We start from the raw sequence: 15,565 nt of genomic DNA on the forward strand, positions 1-15,565 counted from the left end.
GTACTTTTTCCTTGCCCTATTTCTGTTTCACCTGCTAGTATATGTGGCATGCTACCTGCTCTCCCTGTAGTCTCCACAACAGAAGTGATACAATCTCTGTGCCCTACGCAGGAATTGCTGATGTAGGTCAACTCCTCTTTTTCCTTGCCACCCTTGCATAGTCAATAATCAAATCTTGCTTATGCCCTTTCCCACCTCCTATCTCTTTCACCACTCCTACATTGTGCCCTATTTATTTTATATGTCAGATTGTTCTGTACCTGCTTGCTGCCTTAGTTCATACCCCTCCCATTTTTTCTCAGTAGTTTGCTGTATATCTTTGGGTTCACTTCCACTTATGCATGTACTCTTCACACAAAATTAGTCTTTCTTGCCAAAAGCAATTGTAACAAAAGCAAAAATTGACAAACGGGATCTAATTAAATGTGAGAGCTTCTATATAGGTAAGAAACTCTCAACAGAGTAAACGGACAACCTGCAGAATGAGAGAAAATTTTGCAAACTATGCATCTGATAAAAGTCTAATGTCCAGGCTCTGTTAATGTGAGGAACTTAAACAAAGCAACAAGAAAAAAAACCAACCCCATTAAAAAGTAGGCAAAGGACATGAAAAGACACTTTTCAAAAGAAAACATACATGCGGCCAACAAGCATATGAAATAAAGCTCAATATCACTTATCATTAGAGAAATGCAAATCAAATCCACAATGTGATACCATCTCACACCAGTCAGGATGGCCGTTATTAAAAAGTCAAAAAATAACAGATTCTGACAAGGTTGCAGAGAGAGGGGAATGCTTTAACACTGTTGGCAGGAGTGTAAATTAGTCCAACTATTGTGGAAAGCACTGTGACAATTCCTCGAAGAACTAAAAACAGAACTATCATTCAACCTAGTAGTCCCATCATTGGGTATATTACCCAGAAGAATATAAATCATTCTATCATAAAGGCACATGCATGTGAACGTTCACTGCAGCACTATTCACAATAGCAAAGACATACAATCAACCTAAATGCCCATGCTAAATGTCCAACCTAACTGCCCAGGAATCAACCTAAATGCCTATCAATGACAATGGATAAAGAAAATGTGGTACATATATGCCATGGAATAGTATGCAGCCATAAAAAAGAATGAGATCACGTGTTTTGCTGGACCATTCATGGAACTGAAGGCTATTATCCTTATCAAACTAGCACAGGAACAGAAAGCCAAATACCACATATTCCCACTTATAGGTGAGAGCTAATTGATGCCAAATCAAGGACACAAAGAGGGGAACAACAGACAGTGAGGCCAATTTGAGAGTGGAGGGTGGGAGGAAGGGAGGATTATAAAAAGAATAACGATTGTGTACTAGGTTTAGTACCTGGGTGACAAAATAATCCGTACAACAATCCCCATGACACTAGGTTACCTATATAACAAACCTGCGCATGTACCCTTGAACCTAAAAGTTTGGAAAAAAAAAAATTGGTCTTTTTAAAACACAGATCTATCTTACTACATCACTTGCTAGCTAAAAATTCTTCAAGATATTCTGTTTTCTTTTAAAAAAATTTTTTTTTCTTTTTTAAGACAGAGTATCACTTTGCTGCCCAAGCTAGAGTGCAATGGCACAGTCTTGGCTCACTGCAATCTCCGCCTCCCAGGTTCAAGTGATTCTCCTGCCTCAGCCTCCCAAGTAGCTGGGATTACAGGCATGCACCACCATGACCAGATAGTTTTTGTATTTTTAGTAGAGATGGGGTTTCACCATGTTGGCCAGGCTGGTCTCAAACTCCTGACCTCGTGATCTGCCCACCTCTGCCTTCCAAAGTGCTAGGATTACAGGTGTGAACCACCATGCTCAGCCTTTTTTTTCTTTTTTGAGACAGAGTCTCGCTCTGTCTCCCCGACTAAAGATATCCTATTTTCATGAAGGAAAAGGCTTTGACATGAATGCCTCAGGCTCTGGCCTCTGCCCACCTCTCAGCCTCATCTCCTGGCATTCTTCTATGCCCATGTCATTGTGCTCCCATCACCTGTGAGGCTCCCATCACCTGTGAGGCTCCCATCACCTGTGAGGCTCCCATCACCTGTGAGGCTCCCATCACCTGTGAGCCTCCTTCTGTCTGAAATAGCCTGTTTCTCCTTCTCTTCCAGCTATTTATCTAATTCCTGTTAAGACTCAGCTCAGGTATGGTCTCCACCAGGTCTTCCCCAAGTTTCCCCTTCTGTATTGCATAACCTTTCCTGGCACCTTCTATCCACTTTGTTTAGATTTCTGTAAACATATAGTTCTCTGAATGTTAAAAAACATAATCTTGCCAGGCGTGGTAGCTTACACCTGTAATCCCAGCACTTTGGGAGGCTGAGGCGGGCAGATCACTTGAGTTCAGGAGTTCAAGACTGGCCACCATGGAGAAACCTTGTCTCTACTAAAATACAAAAATTAGTTGGGCGTGGTGGCAGGTGCCTGTAATCCCAGCTACTCAGGAGGCTGAGGCAGGAGAATCGCTTGAACCTGGGAGGCAGAGATTGCAGTGAGCCGAGATATCACGCCATTTCACTCCAGCCTGGGTGACAGAGCGAGACTCCCTCTCAAAACAAATTAAAAAAACCCATAATCTTACCCGAAAAGATAGTGTGCACATGCCCACATTTTATTTATCTCAGTAATAAGGGAACCCATAAAGTGAGTTCAAAAGGGAATTTGAAAAATTAGAATTATTACAGTCAATGTGAACAAAATGGAAGTATGAATTAATATTGCTACATTAGATGCAGCCCTAGTTAATGTCTTATGGGCAATTAAACTATAGCAGTTGGGGTTATCTCATTTTTCCACCATGGAAAAGAAAACAAGTCATCAGTTTCTTAGGAGATAATTTCTAACTTTACACGGCTGTAAAATATCTGAGCCTAATCAGTAATAACGTCAAAAATAAATAGTCAAAACTCTTTTTCCTAGAGAGTCAGAAGACCCTTGGGTGGGTTTGTCAGACAATCATCCTATAGCATGACATTGATATAAGTGGAATATCTTTATTCTGTTTCCAAGTTTTGAATAATTTTGCCTAGCACCATCGTTGTCTACCCTGATGCTATACTCATTTTTTTAAGTTGGAGTCTCTCCCTGTTGCCTCGGCTCACTGCAACCTCCGCCTCCCAGGTTCAGCAGATTCTTGTGCCTCAGCTTCCTGAGTAACTGAGACTACAGGCATGTGCCACCATGCCCAGCTAATTTTTGCATTATTAGTAGGGATGGGGTTTCACCATATTGATCAGGCTGGTCTCGAACTCCTGACCTCGTCATCTGACTGCCTCAGCCTCCCAAAGTGCTGGGATTACAGGTTTGAGCCACCGTGCCCAGCCACATTTTTTTTTTGTTGTACTTATCACAATTATTTCTGTACCAGATGGATTCTTTCTGGACGTTCATCTTTTTGACAATACATCCTATCGTTCATTTGTTAAGCAATAGTTGAACTGAAATAGCGCAGAGAAGGAGAGGACACCACATTTTCGGAAGAATTTTTTTTGCTCACGGACCAGGAGATTCCCAGCGGAGTAGCCCCACCGGTTGCCAGCGTGACTCTTGTGGCCGGCCCGGCGGTTCTTGGTGCAGAGTAATCAGGACTGGTTCCCCTTTTGGTCGATGTTTGGAGCTCCGGGAAGGCAGAGTCACCCATTCAGCTGATTGAAAGGGGGACCCAGGAGGGAAGCCAGACCGGAGATTCCTGGGCAGAAAAGCACCAGGAGTCTTGGCACCGCTGTTTTGGCTGGCGCAGTAGGTTGCTTGGATTCCGGCGCTGGGAATCAACAAGTTGGATGTCCACTCAGAGACCTAATTTGAAAGTCGGTAATTACGATAACAGGTGGATAAATTTTAAATGACGGGAGGAAAACAGTGTAAAAAGGCTGAGAATACTCAAAATCAGAATGCTTCTCCCTCCACAGGGGATCACAGTTCCTCATCAACAAGGGAACAAGGCTTGATGGAGAATGAGTGCGTTCCAATAACAGAATTGGGCTTCAGAAATTGGATAATAAGAAACTTCTGTGAGTTAAAGGAACGTGTTCTAGCCCAATGTAAGGAAACTAAGAACATTGAAAAAAGGTTTGACGAAATCCTAATGAGAATGGACAATTTAGAGAGGAATATAAGTGAATTAATGGAACTGAAGAATACAAGACGAGAACTTCAAGAAGTATGCACAGGTTTTAACACTCGAATTGATCAAGCAGAAGAAAGGATATCAGAGGTCGAAGACCAATTTAATGAAATGAAACTAGAAGGCAAGATTGGAGAAGAAAAAGTAAAAAGGAATGAGCAAAGTGTACAGGAAATATGGGACTATGTGAAAAGACCTAATTTATGTTCGATAGGTGTACCTGAATGTCATGAAGAGAATGAATCCAAGCTGGAAAATATTTTTCAAGATATTATTCAGGAAAACTTTCCTAATCTAGTAAGGCAGGACAATACTCAACTCCAGGCAATACAGAGAACACCACAAAGATATTCCTCAAGAAGACCAACCTCAAGGCACATAATCGTTAGATTCACCAGGGTTGAAATAATGGAGAAAATTTTAAGGGCAGCTAGAGAGAAAGGTCAGGTTACCCATAAAGGGAAACCTATCAGACTCACAGCAGATCTCTCAGCAGGGACCCTACAAGCCAGAAGAGAGTGGGGATTAATATTCAATATCCTCAAAGAAAAGAATTTTCAACCCAGAATCTCATATCCAGCCAAACTAAGTTTCATAAATGAAGGAAAATAAAATTTTTCGTGAACAAGCAAGCACTCAGAGATTTCATTACCACCAGGCCTGCTTTACAAGAGCTTCTGAAAGAAGCACTATACACAGAAAGGAACAACCAGTATCAGTCATCCCAAAAACTTACCAAAAGATAAAGAGTATCTTTATAATGAAGAATCTATATCAACTGATGGGCAAAATAGCCAGCTAGCATTAAATGACAATATTAAACTCACAAATGTCAATATTAATCCTACATTTAAATGGATTAAACGCCCCAATCAAAGACACAGACGCGAAAGTTGAATAAAAAGTCAAAACCCATCAGCATGCTGTGTCCAGATCCATCTCATAAACAAGGACACACAAAGATTCTAAACAAAAGGTTGGAGGAAGACTCACCAATCAAATAGAGAAAAAAAAAACCAAAAAAACAAAACAGGAGTTGTAACTTTCATCTCTGACAAAATAGACTTTAATAGTAACAAAGACTAAAAGAAACAAAGAAGGACATTACATAATGGTAAAAGGATCAAAGTAACAACAGGACTTGATGATCATAAATATATATGCACCTAATATAGGAGCATCCAGATACATAAGACAAGCTCTTAATGACTTACAAAGAGACTTAGACTCCCACACAACAATAATGGGAGACTTCAACATTAATATTAGACAGATCAACGAGACAGAAAATTAACAAGGATATCCAGGACTTGAACTCAGATCCGGAACAAGTAAACTTAAATTAACATTTATAGAACTCTCCACTTTAAATACACAAAATACACACTCTTATCAGTACCACATCACACCTACTCACAGGTTTAAATGAAATATTGGTTGGCTGCTTGTTTGTTATTTTCTTCCCTCATTTTTTATTTTTTTTCCTGTTTCCATTATTAAGAATAAAAGAGATTTTCAATACTCATTTTTAGACTGCATTCTACCCCGGGCAATAAAGCAACACTTCCGTTCTCTCTCCCTCTTCCTCTTCCTCTTTCTTCCTCTCCTTCATTTTTTTTTATTATTCTTTTTTCTTTCTTTCTTTCTCTCTTTCTTTTTTTAAGAAATAAATAAATAAGACAAGAACTGAAATAAATCCAACTGGCCCACTAGACTGCAAGCATCCTGAAGACAAATGTGTCTTATTTGCAATTGTACCTCCAGTGTCAACACAGAGAAAGAATGGTAGCACATTTATTGAGACATGAGGGGCCAATAGTAAACCCTTTAATACACAGACATTGTATCATTAGGACAAACCCATGGGCATTGTCTGCATTTTAAATTCGGGGAAACAGAATCAGAGAGGTTAGTTATGGCATCTATGACCACACAGCAGTAAGTGGTGCAAGGATTCAAGCTAGGGCAGAATGACCCTGGAGTTTCTGGCCACAAGTCAATACTATCTCACAAATTGGGTTTGTTGAATTATATGGGTAATGAACAAAACAGCCTCATGTTACTGACTTGTATTCAGTAGGCTTTCAGAGGACCAGGGCCCTGGTGACCTATTTTGACCCAGAGTGTGGAGGAGCATACTTCCCATCTGGAAGGTGGGGCAGCTTGGCCGGCCTTGCCCTTGGGCTCAAAGGGCATGGGAACATCATAGTGAAAGGCACCATCATGAAGGAGAGGCCCAAGAATACAGGTGGACTTGCACTTGAGTCCACTGGGCATGGCCTCGAGGACAAGTCCAGGGTGACACTTGGGTAGGGATTAAACACCAGCATGAGCAGATGTGGATGGTGAGGAGGTGCGCAGAGCTGTGAGGCTACAGCTTCGTGTTCATGTTGTAGACTGTTACAGGCTGGGGACGCTTCGGATGCTCTGCTTTACTACAGTTGTTCAAGAAACTATGGAAGTATTCCACTGTTCTCTTAGTACATAAACTTTATTTTGTTTATTCTTATTTTAAATATTTTGCCAAAAAAAGATAATGCTAATTAAAATTGTCTCCTCTCTGTCTCTCTCTCTCTCTCTCTCTCGACGGAGTTTTGCTTTGTTGATGTGGTTTCACCATGTTGGCCAGGCCGGTCTCAAACTCCTAACCTTAGGTGATCCACCTGCCTTGGCTTCCCAAAGTGCTGGGATTACAGGAGTGAGCCACTGTGCCCAGCCAAACTAAACTTTCCTAAATGTCATGTGGAGGATGCAATTATTTATACAAATGTTTTCATATTATAAAGCATTTCAACACCTAGTAATCCAGTACTAAAGACACGATTTTTAAAAATGATTGTGATATTTTGTGCCATTATATAATGGAAAATAAGGTAAACATGCAGACTGTATATAGTCCAATTCAAATACCAAACATGAGCAAAACCTATTAGCACAATTTCTGGCTTTTTTAAGAAATTGAATCAAGTTTATTCAATAGCACCCCATGTCTCAATATAACAGGAAAGGGAAAAGGATGTTAAAACCTACCTCCTTTGATAACCTCGAATTAGACAACCAACTGGCCTGATTTGCCTGGGACTAAGGGTTATTAGGATGTGGGACATTTAGTGCTAAAACCAGGGCAGTCCCGGGCCTCCTGGGACAGCTTGTCTTTTTTACCCCTCCAGCTCTTTTTCAAATGTGTGGAATATCCACATTTCTTTATCCTGAGACTTTTGTGCTTGCATGTAGGCTCTCCAAGATGTCACAAAGCTGCACCATGGCAGGGCTGAGGAATCAGCCACAGAATCAGCCAGTCTCCGGGGCATCCGCCTCTTGCATTAGAGGTGTTTTCAACTCCGTCTTTGGGTGTCCAGGCTGCCACCAGGTAGCGAACACAGAACTGTCCTGGGCAACTTTGTCTTTGGTACTCTGTGCTTTCTCTGTTGACATCCTCAGTTGCTACCCACACAGACCTCTCGCTGTAATCCCTGAGGCTCATGCCTGTGGACACTCTCTCCAGGGACTTGCCTTCAGCATACTATTAACGAATTGACAAAAATGCCAGCTGTTGAAGCTCAAAGTGTGATCTCTTCCAGAAGTGCTGAGGTTTTAAAAGGCATTCTCAGAGCTCAAAAATCTTTCAAAGACACAAAGCTACAGTAAAAATTGTTAGCTGTGTGAAAACCAAAGTGCACGGCCCTTAACAGCAATAGTTGTTTCTGAGAACCATGTGTCGGTCATGATGCTAAATATTTCACAAACATTAATTCACTTAATACTACAGTAGTCCTGTGTGGTAGATACTGAATCAAGCCCATTTCACAGGTAGAGATGCTGAGGCTGAGCTTGGTAACATGTCCTGCCCCTTATCACAGAGCCAGAGGGATCAGAGCCTAATGTGACCTCCAAAGTCAGGCTCTTTTCTCCCCCACAATGAACAGGTTATTTTCTTCTGATATCATACACACACATACACTATATGTATATATGGTTTTTGTAGAGAGACAGGGTCTCGCTCTATTGCTGGAGTGCAGTGGCACAATCATAGCTCACTGTAACCTCAAACTCTTGGGCTCCAGCAATCCTCCTGCCTCAGCCTTCCAAGTAGCTAGGACTATATGCCCAGGTAATTTCTTTTTTTCAGAGACAGGGTTTCACTATATTGCCCAGGCTGGTCTTGAACTCCTGGGCTCAAGCAATCTTCCAGCCTCAGCCTCCCAAAGTACTGGGATTACAGGTCTAAGCCACCGTGCTGGGCCTCATGTGTTAGGTTATAATGAGGTCTCTTAGTCTGCAGCCAGGATCAAGTCCCCTCTCTTACCGCTCACTGATTCAGCCACATACAATTATTCTGATCATCTGCTATGCACGCATGGTATTCTTGGCACTAGGAATCCTGCTGTGAGTGAGGCTGAGCTCCTGCCTGTGTGGAGCCTGGGCCAACTGGGTCTCCAAGATGTGCTTTGAAGTCACTGTCAAAAGTCATGGGCACTGGAGAGTTTTTGTGCCTGATGCCGGGGAGGATGCCAAATTCCACATTTGCCTCCAATGACACAAATGTCAGTTTCCACCAAGCTCCACCCTGTCCAGGTGACTCCTGTTGTGGCTCTTTTCAAACCATCTCTGCTTCTCCCACCAGTGCCACCAACAGGCAGACGTGGGGAGCTTGGTTTGGAGACGCTGGTCTGACCCTTAGGTGAACTCTCTCCTGAAGCTGCAGGAGAATGGGTGCTCAGATGGAGAATCAGCACTCTTCTCAGGATTGGAGGGTGCTGTGTTTGGAGGAGTCTGCATTATGTTCTGGGTTGTGAGCTTTTCCAGAATTCCACTCCACAGGCACACGTCTGCTGTGCATGCATTTCTTGGTATAAATCACATGCCCCTGAGTTGTCTAGTCTTGAATGTCTACATAACATGTCTAGCCCCATCTGCGGATACTGGAAGTCTAGTCTGTTAGAAGGCCCCTGAATATGTGCTTGATCCGTTGGTGCTTCCAGGAGGCTGCTTAAAGCCTCAGTTTTCTTTTGTTCTGTGTTTCTTGCTCTAGGCTATTGCTCCATTTTCTGCAGGTCACCTCCTGCCACCTCTTCTCCAGGGTGATGCTGTTTGCAACACACAGTTCCTTGTCTTGGTTTCCCAAGCATCTTACTTCTGAGATATTGGCTGTAACAACAAAGAAAATATTATTACAAGCTTGGGGGTAACACTAGGTACTTAAGAGCAAATCGAACCTGAGCTTCAAATAAGGATCACAGGATTAATGCCTGCCTTGTATGGGACATCAGGGACAAAGACCAGGTGCCTCCACAAGTGACTCTCCTCAGGTCCCAGCAGCCAGCTGACAACTGCATGCACTGAAGGTCTCTTTCTTTCCTTTTCTTTATCTGCATGCTGGTTTCCAGCCCAGGCCTTGGCTCACCCTGAAGGAGTCTCTGTTGCAAAAAATTGAGGTGAAATTCACATAGTATAAAATTAGTCAATTTAAAACCCACATTTAGTATATTCATAAGGCTGTGGCAAACATCACCTCTAGGTCTAAAATATTTTCATCACACCAGCCCCTGTACCCATCAGTCACCCACTGTTCCCTCCTTCCCCAGCCCCTGGCACCCACCAATCTGCTTCTATGAATTTATCTATCCAGGATGTTTCATATAATTGAAATCATACAACATATGACCTTCGGTTTCTGCCTTCTTTCACTTGTCATAATGTTTTCTGGGTTCATCCACATTGCTAATGAAGTATCAACACCTCATTTCTTTTCAAAAGTTGTGGTAAAATATATATAGCAAAAATCTATCATTTAAACAATTTTCTTTTTTTTTTTTTTTTTTTTTTAAGAGAGTCTCTCTCTGTCGCCCAGGCTGAAGTTCAGGGACACAGTTTCAGCTCACTGCAACCTCTGCCTCCCGGGCTCAAGTAATTCTTGTGCCTCAGCCTCCTGAGTAGCTGGGATTACAGGCATGCACTACCATGCCCATATAATTTTTGTATTTTTAGTAAAGATGGGGTTTTACCATGTTGACCAGGCTGGTCTCAAACTCCTGACCTCAGGTGATCCACCCACCTGGGCCTCCAAAAGTGCCGGGATTACTGGCATGAGGCACCGCACCCGGCCCATTTTAATCATGTTTAAGTGGACAGTTCTGTAAACTTTTGGTACAGCCATCCCCATTGTCCATCTCCAGAACTCTTTTGCCTTCCCAAACTGAAACTCCAAGTCCATTATAGACTCTCCACTCCTGTCCCCCAAATCCCTGGCAACCGCCATTCTACTTTCTGTCTTCCCAATTGTAAGTATTCTAGGTACCTCATATAAGTGGAATCACATGGTGTTTTTCCTTTCGTGACTGAGTTATTTAACTTAGTATAATGTCTTCAAGGCTCATCCATGTGTCAAAATTTCCTTCTTTTTAAAGCAGAGATTCTACTGAATGTATCTATCACATTTGTTTAACCACACATCGTTTGATGGACGTTTGGATTATTTCTGCCTTTTGACTATTTTGAATTGTGCTGCTGTGAACGTTTATGTACATGTTTTTGTTTGAATACTGTTTTCAACTCTTTGAGGTATATACCTGGGCGCAGCATTGCTGGATCACACAATAATTCTTGTTTAACTTTAGGAGGATCTGCCAAACTGTTTTCCATTTTACATTTTCACGAGCAGTGTAAGGTTCCAATTTCTCCGCATCCTCACCAACACTTGACTTCCATTAAAATATATATTAATTTATGTTTTTGAGACACAGTCTCGCTATGTTGCCAGGCTGGAGTACAGTGGCGCCATCATGGCTCACTGCAACCTCCGCACTCCAGGTTCAAGCAATTCTCCTGCCTCAGCCTCCCAAGTAGCTGGGACTACAGGTGTGCTCCACCACACCCAGCTAATTTTTGTATTATTAGTAGATACAGGGTTTCACCATGTTGGCCAGGATGGTCTCGATCTCTTGACCTCGTGATCCACCATCTTCAGCCTACCAAAAGCCTGGGATTGTAGGCATGAGCCACCGTGCCAGGTCTAAAAAAGTTATTATAAGCCAGGTGTGGTGGCTCGCGCCTGTAATTCCAGCACTTTGAGAGGCCAAGGTGTGTGGATCACCTGAGGTCAGGAGTTCAAGACCAGCCTGACCAACATGGTGAAACCCTATCTCTACTAAATACAAAAAACTAGCCAGGCATGGTGGCCCATGCCTGTAATCCCAGCTACTCGGGAGGCTGAGGCAGGAGAATCACTTTAGCCAAGGAGGTAGAGGTTGCAGTGAACTAAGATCATGGCACTGCACTCCAGCCTGGGCAACAAGAGGGAAACTCTGACTCAAAATAAAAATAAAACTGTTATATTTATCTTTGCAGGTATGATGTAGTACCTCACTGTGGTTTTGATTTGCGTTTCCCTAATAAGTAATGATGCTGAATATCTTTTCATGTGCTTATTGACTGTTTATATAGCTTCAGAGAAATCTCTAAGTCCTTTACCCATATTTTAATCTTTCTGCTGTTTGGTTGTAACATTTCTTCCAGATATTGGACCTAGGTTCCCCCTTTAAAGATCTTGGACCACAGGTACTATATTGCTTCATTTTCTGTTACCTATATCAGAATACCTGAAACTTGGTAATTTATAAATAAAAGTAATTTACTTCTTTTTTTTTGGGGGGGGGACGGAGTTTTGCTCTTGTTACCCAGGCTGGAGTTCAATGGCGCGATCTCGGCTCACCGCAACCTCCGCCTCCTGGGTTCAGGCAATTCTCCTGCCTCAGCCTCCTGAGTAGCTGGGATTACAGGCACGCACCACCATGCCCAGCTAATTTTTTTGTATTTTTAGTAGAGACGGGGTTTCACCATGTTGACCAGGATGGTCTTGATCTCTTGACCTCGTGATCCACCCGCCTCGGCCTCCCAAAGTGCTGGGATTACAGGCTTGAGCCACCGCGCCTGGCCGTAATTTACTTCTTACAGTTATGGAGGCTGAGAACTCCAAGACTGAGGGACTGCATCTGGTATTCCTGCCTGCTCTCCTTTTTCCAGCAAAGGCCTAGTTGCCTTGACTGCTTCCAACAGGCTGGCAGGATAAAGCGGTCTAACCATCCACAGTGTTAGCTGGATGGTAAGCCTCCAACTCTCAATAATGAGCCTGCCTACTGGGGAAACACAGCCAACTCCAATTATAATGGGATTTTGTTGTTTTCTGTTTGAGACAGGGTTTTCCTCTGTCTCGCAGGCTGGGGTGCAGTAGCACCATCTTGGTTCACTGTAACTTCAACCTCCTGGGCTGATGTGATCCTCCTACCTCAGCCTCCTGAGTAGCTGGGACTATAGGTATGTGCCACCACATCTGGCTAATTCTTTATTTTTAGTAGTGACGAGGTTTTGCCATGTTGCCCAGGCTGGTCTCAAACTCCTGGGCTCACGCAATCCTTTGGCCTTTACCTCCCAAAGTGCTGGGATTTCAGGCGTGAGCCAGTGCACCAGGCCAAAATATAGTTTAGACCAGATCAGATTGTCCTCTGTAATAGCCTTTACCCCGAGATATTGGTTAAGCTCACAGAGCTGGGTCCCAGGCAAACCCACTGAGTCTGAGCCCCAGGGTGGTGGCACCTGCCCCAACCTCCGCATTGCCCAACCCTCGCAGAGGCAGGAAATTCCTCCTTCCTGATGCTGCAATCAGTCCTAGTCAGTTTCAGAATTTTGGGGTCATACGCAGATTACAAAAGGCCATCCTCAAAGAAGCTGCTTATAGATTTCAGTAAGTTTCTGAGGAAGTAACTTTCTGACTTATAGACTGTAAATGGTTTCCAAGAATAGTACTGCTCACATAACAGTGCAATATGAGCTGAAATGGGATATACAAGTGTCTTTTCAAGCCATGATGGGCCACTCCTTAAAAGGAATCCCATTACTCACTTTAAAAAAGAAATGGCAGCCAATTGCAATGGCTCATGCCTGTGTAATCCCACCACTTTGGGAGGCCGAGGCAGGTGGATCACCAGAGGTCAGGAGTTTGAGACCAGCCTGCCACATGATGAAACCCTGTCTCTACTAAAAATACAAAAATTAGCTGGGTGTGGTGGCATGTGCCTGTAATCCCAGCTACTTGGGAGGCTGAGGCAGGAAAATTGCTTGAACCCAGGAGGCAGAGGTTGCAGTGACCTGAGATCGTGCTACTGCACTCCAGTCTGGACAAGAGTGAAACTCCATCTCAAAAAATAATAATAATACTTGCACACATTGAGTGTATTTAAAAAATAATAATACTGGGAACGACTTGTCTAATTTACTTTCATGGTCTCATGAGTGTACAGTAGAACTTTCCTGAGCCTGTAAGATATATAGAATTGTATATATACAACTGAATCTAATGTCTTCTATTAAGGCAGAAAAAAAAATTGCAAAATTGTAAAACAATGCCCTTCTTCTCATTATAACTTTTTTCTTTTGGAAATTCTTTTGTGAAGTTACTTTTCACATAACTATGTAATTTACGTTAACATTTTATTGTATTCATGTAAACATTATTTTATTTTAATATTATTTTTAATATTATTTTTAAGTTAGCCTGCAGTAAAATCGACTATTCTTGTGTACACTTCTATCAGTTTAATTTTTTTTTTTGAGACAGAGTCTCACTGCCACCCAGGCTGGAGTACATTGGCATGATCACAGTTCACTGCAGCCTCCACCTCCCAGGCTCCAGCGATCCTCCCACCTCAGCCTCCCAAGTAGCTGGGACTACAAGCATGCACCATCACACCAGGCTCATTTTTAAATTTTTTGTAGAGATGGCGTTTTGTCCTGTTGCCCAGGCTGGTCTTTTTTTTTTTTTTTTTTTTTAGACGGAGTTTCGCTCTTGTTACCCAGGCTGGAGTGCAATGGCGTGATCTCGGCTCACCGCAACCTCCGCCTCCTGGGTTCAGGCAATTCTCCTGCCTCAGCCTCCTGAATAGCTGGGATTACAGGCACGCATCACCATGCCCAGCTCATTTTTTGTATTTTTAGTAGAGACGGGGTTTCACCATGTTGACCAGGATGGTCTCGATCTCTTGACCTCGTGATCCACCCGCCTCGGCCTCCCAAAGTGCTGGGATTACAGGCTTGAGGCACCGCGCCCGGCCCCAGGCTGGTCTTAAACTCCTTGGCTCAAGTGATCCTCCAGCCTTGGCCTCCTAAACTCCTGGGATTACAGGCGTGAGTCACCATGCCTGGCCAGTTCCAGAAGTTTTAAAAAATATAAATTGATACAGCCACTGCTTCAATTCACATACAAAACAGCTCCATCACCATAAGAAGCTCCCTCGTGCTCCTCCATTAAGGCCACATTCTCCGACTAACTCCTGGGAACCACTGATCTGTTCTCTAACATTATAGTTGCATCTTTTTGAGGTTGTCATATAAATAAAATAATGCAATATGTAAGCCTTTGAGACAGGCTTCTTTCACTCAGAATGTTACCTCTGAGATCCAAACAAGTTGCTGGATCCTTTTTTTTTGCTGGGTAATATTCCATTCACTATAGGTGTACCAAAGATTGCTTACCCATTTACCAGGGGAAGGAGTTTTCAGTTGTTTCCCACTTGGGGGTATTACAAAGAAAGTTTTATGAAACACAGCTATACAAGTTTTCATGTGACCACAACTTTTCATTTGCTAAGGTAAATACCTAGGACTGGGACTGGTGGGTGATACAGTAAGCACATGTTTAACTTCATAAAAGGCTGCCAAACGTTCTTCCAGAGTGACTGCATCATTCTGCATTCCCACCAGCAAGGTGTGCAAGTTCCGGTTACTCTACATTCTTGACATCACTTGGACATGTCAGTTTTTCTATTGTAGCTACTGTTATGGTGTCTCACAATGGTTTTTTGTTTTGATTTGTTGGAGGCAAGGTCTCACTCTGTCGCCCAGGCAGGGGTGCAGTGGTACTATCATAGCTCACTGCAACTTCAATCTCCAGGGCTCAAGTAACCCTCTGGCTTCAGCCTCCCGAGTAGCTGAGGCTACAGGAGTGTGCCACCATACCCAGACATGTTTTTATTTTTCGTAGAGACAGGATCTCACTATGTTGTCCAGGCTGGTCTGGAACTCCTGAGCTCAAGCAATCCTCCAGCCTTGGCTTCCCAAAGTGCTCGAATTACAGGCATGAGCCACTGCCCCCAGCCTTACTATGGTTTTAATTTGCGCTTCCTGATGGCTAATTAGGTTGAAAATATTTTCTTGTGCTTATTTTCCATCCATATAACTTCTTTGATGAAGTATCTGCTCAACTCTTTTACCCATTTTTTACTAAACTCTGTTTTTGTTCTGTTGAGTTTTGAGAGGTCTTTATATACACTGAATACTAGTCTTTGTCAGATAAGTGATTTCTCAACATTTTTCCAAGTCTGTGGTGTGTATTTTTATTCTCTTAACAGT

Source organism: Sapajus apella, unplaced genomic scaffold (genome assembly GCF_009761245.1).
Source record: "Sapajus apella isolate SASKATOON/1434 unplaced genomic scaffold, GSC_monkey_1.0 scaffold118, whole genome shotgun sequence".
Classification (NCBI taxonomy): domain Eukaryota; kingdom Metazoa; phylum Chordata; class Mammalia; order Primates; family Cebidae; genus Sapajus; species Sapajus apella.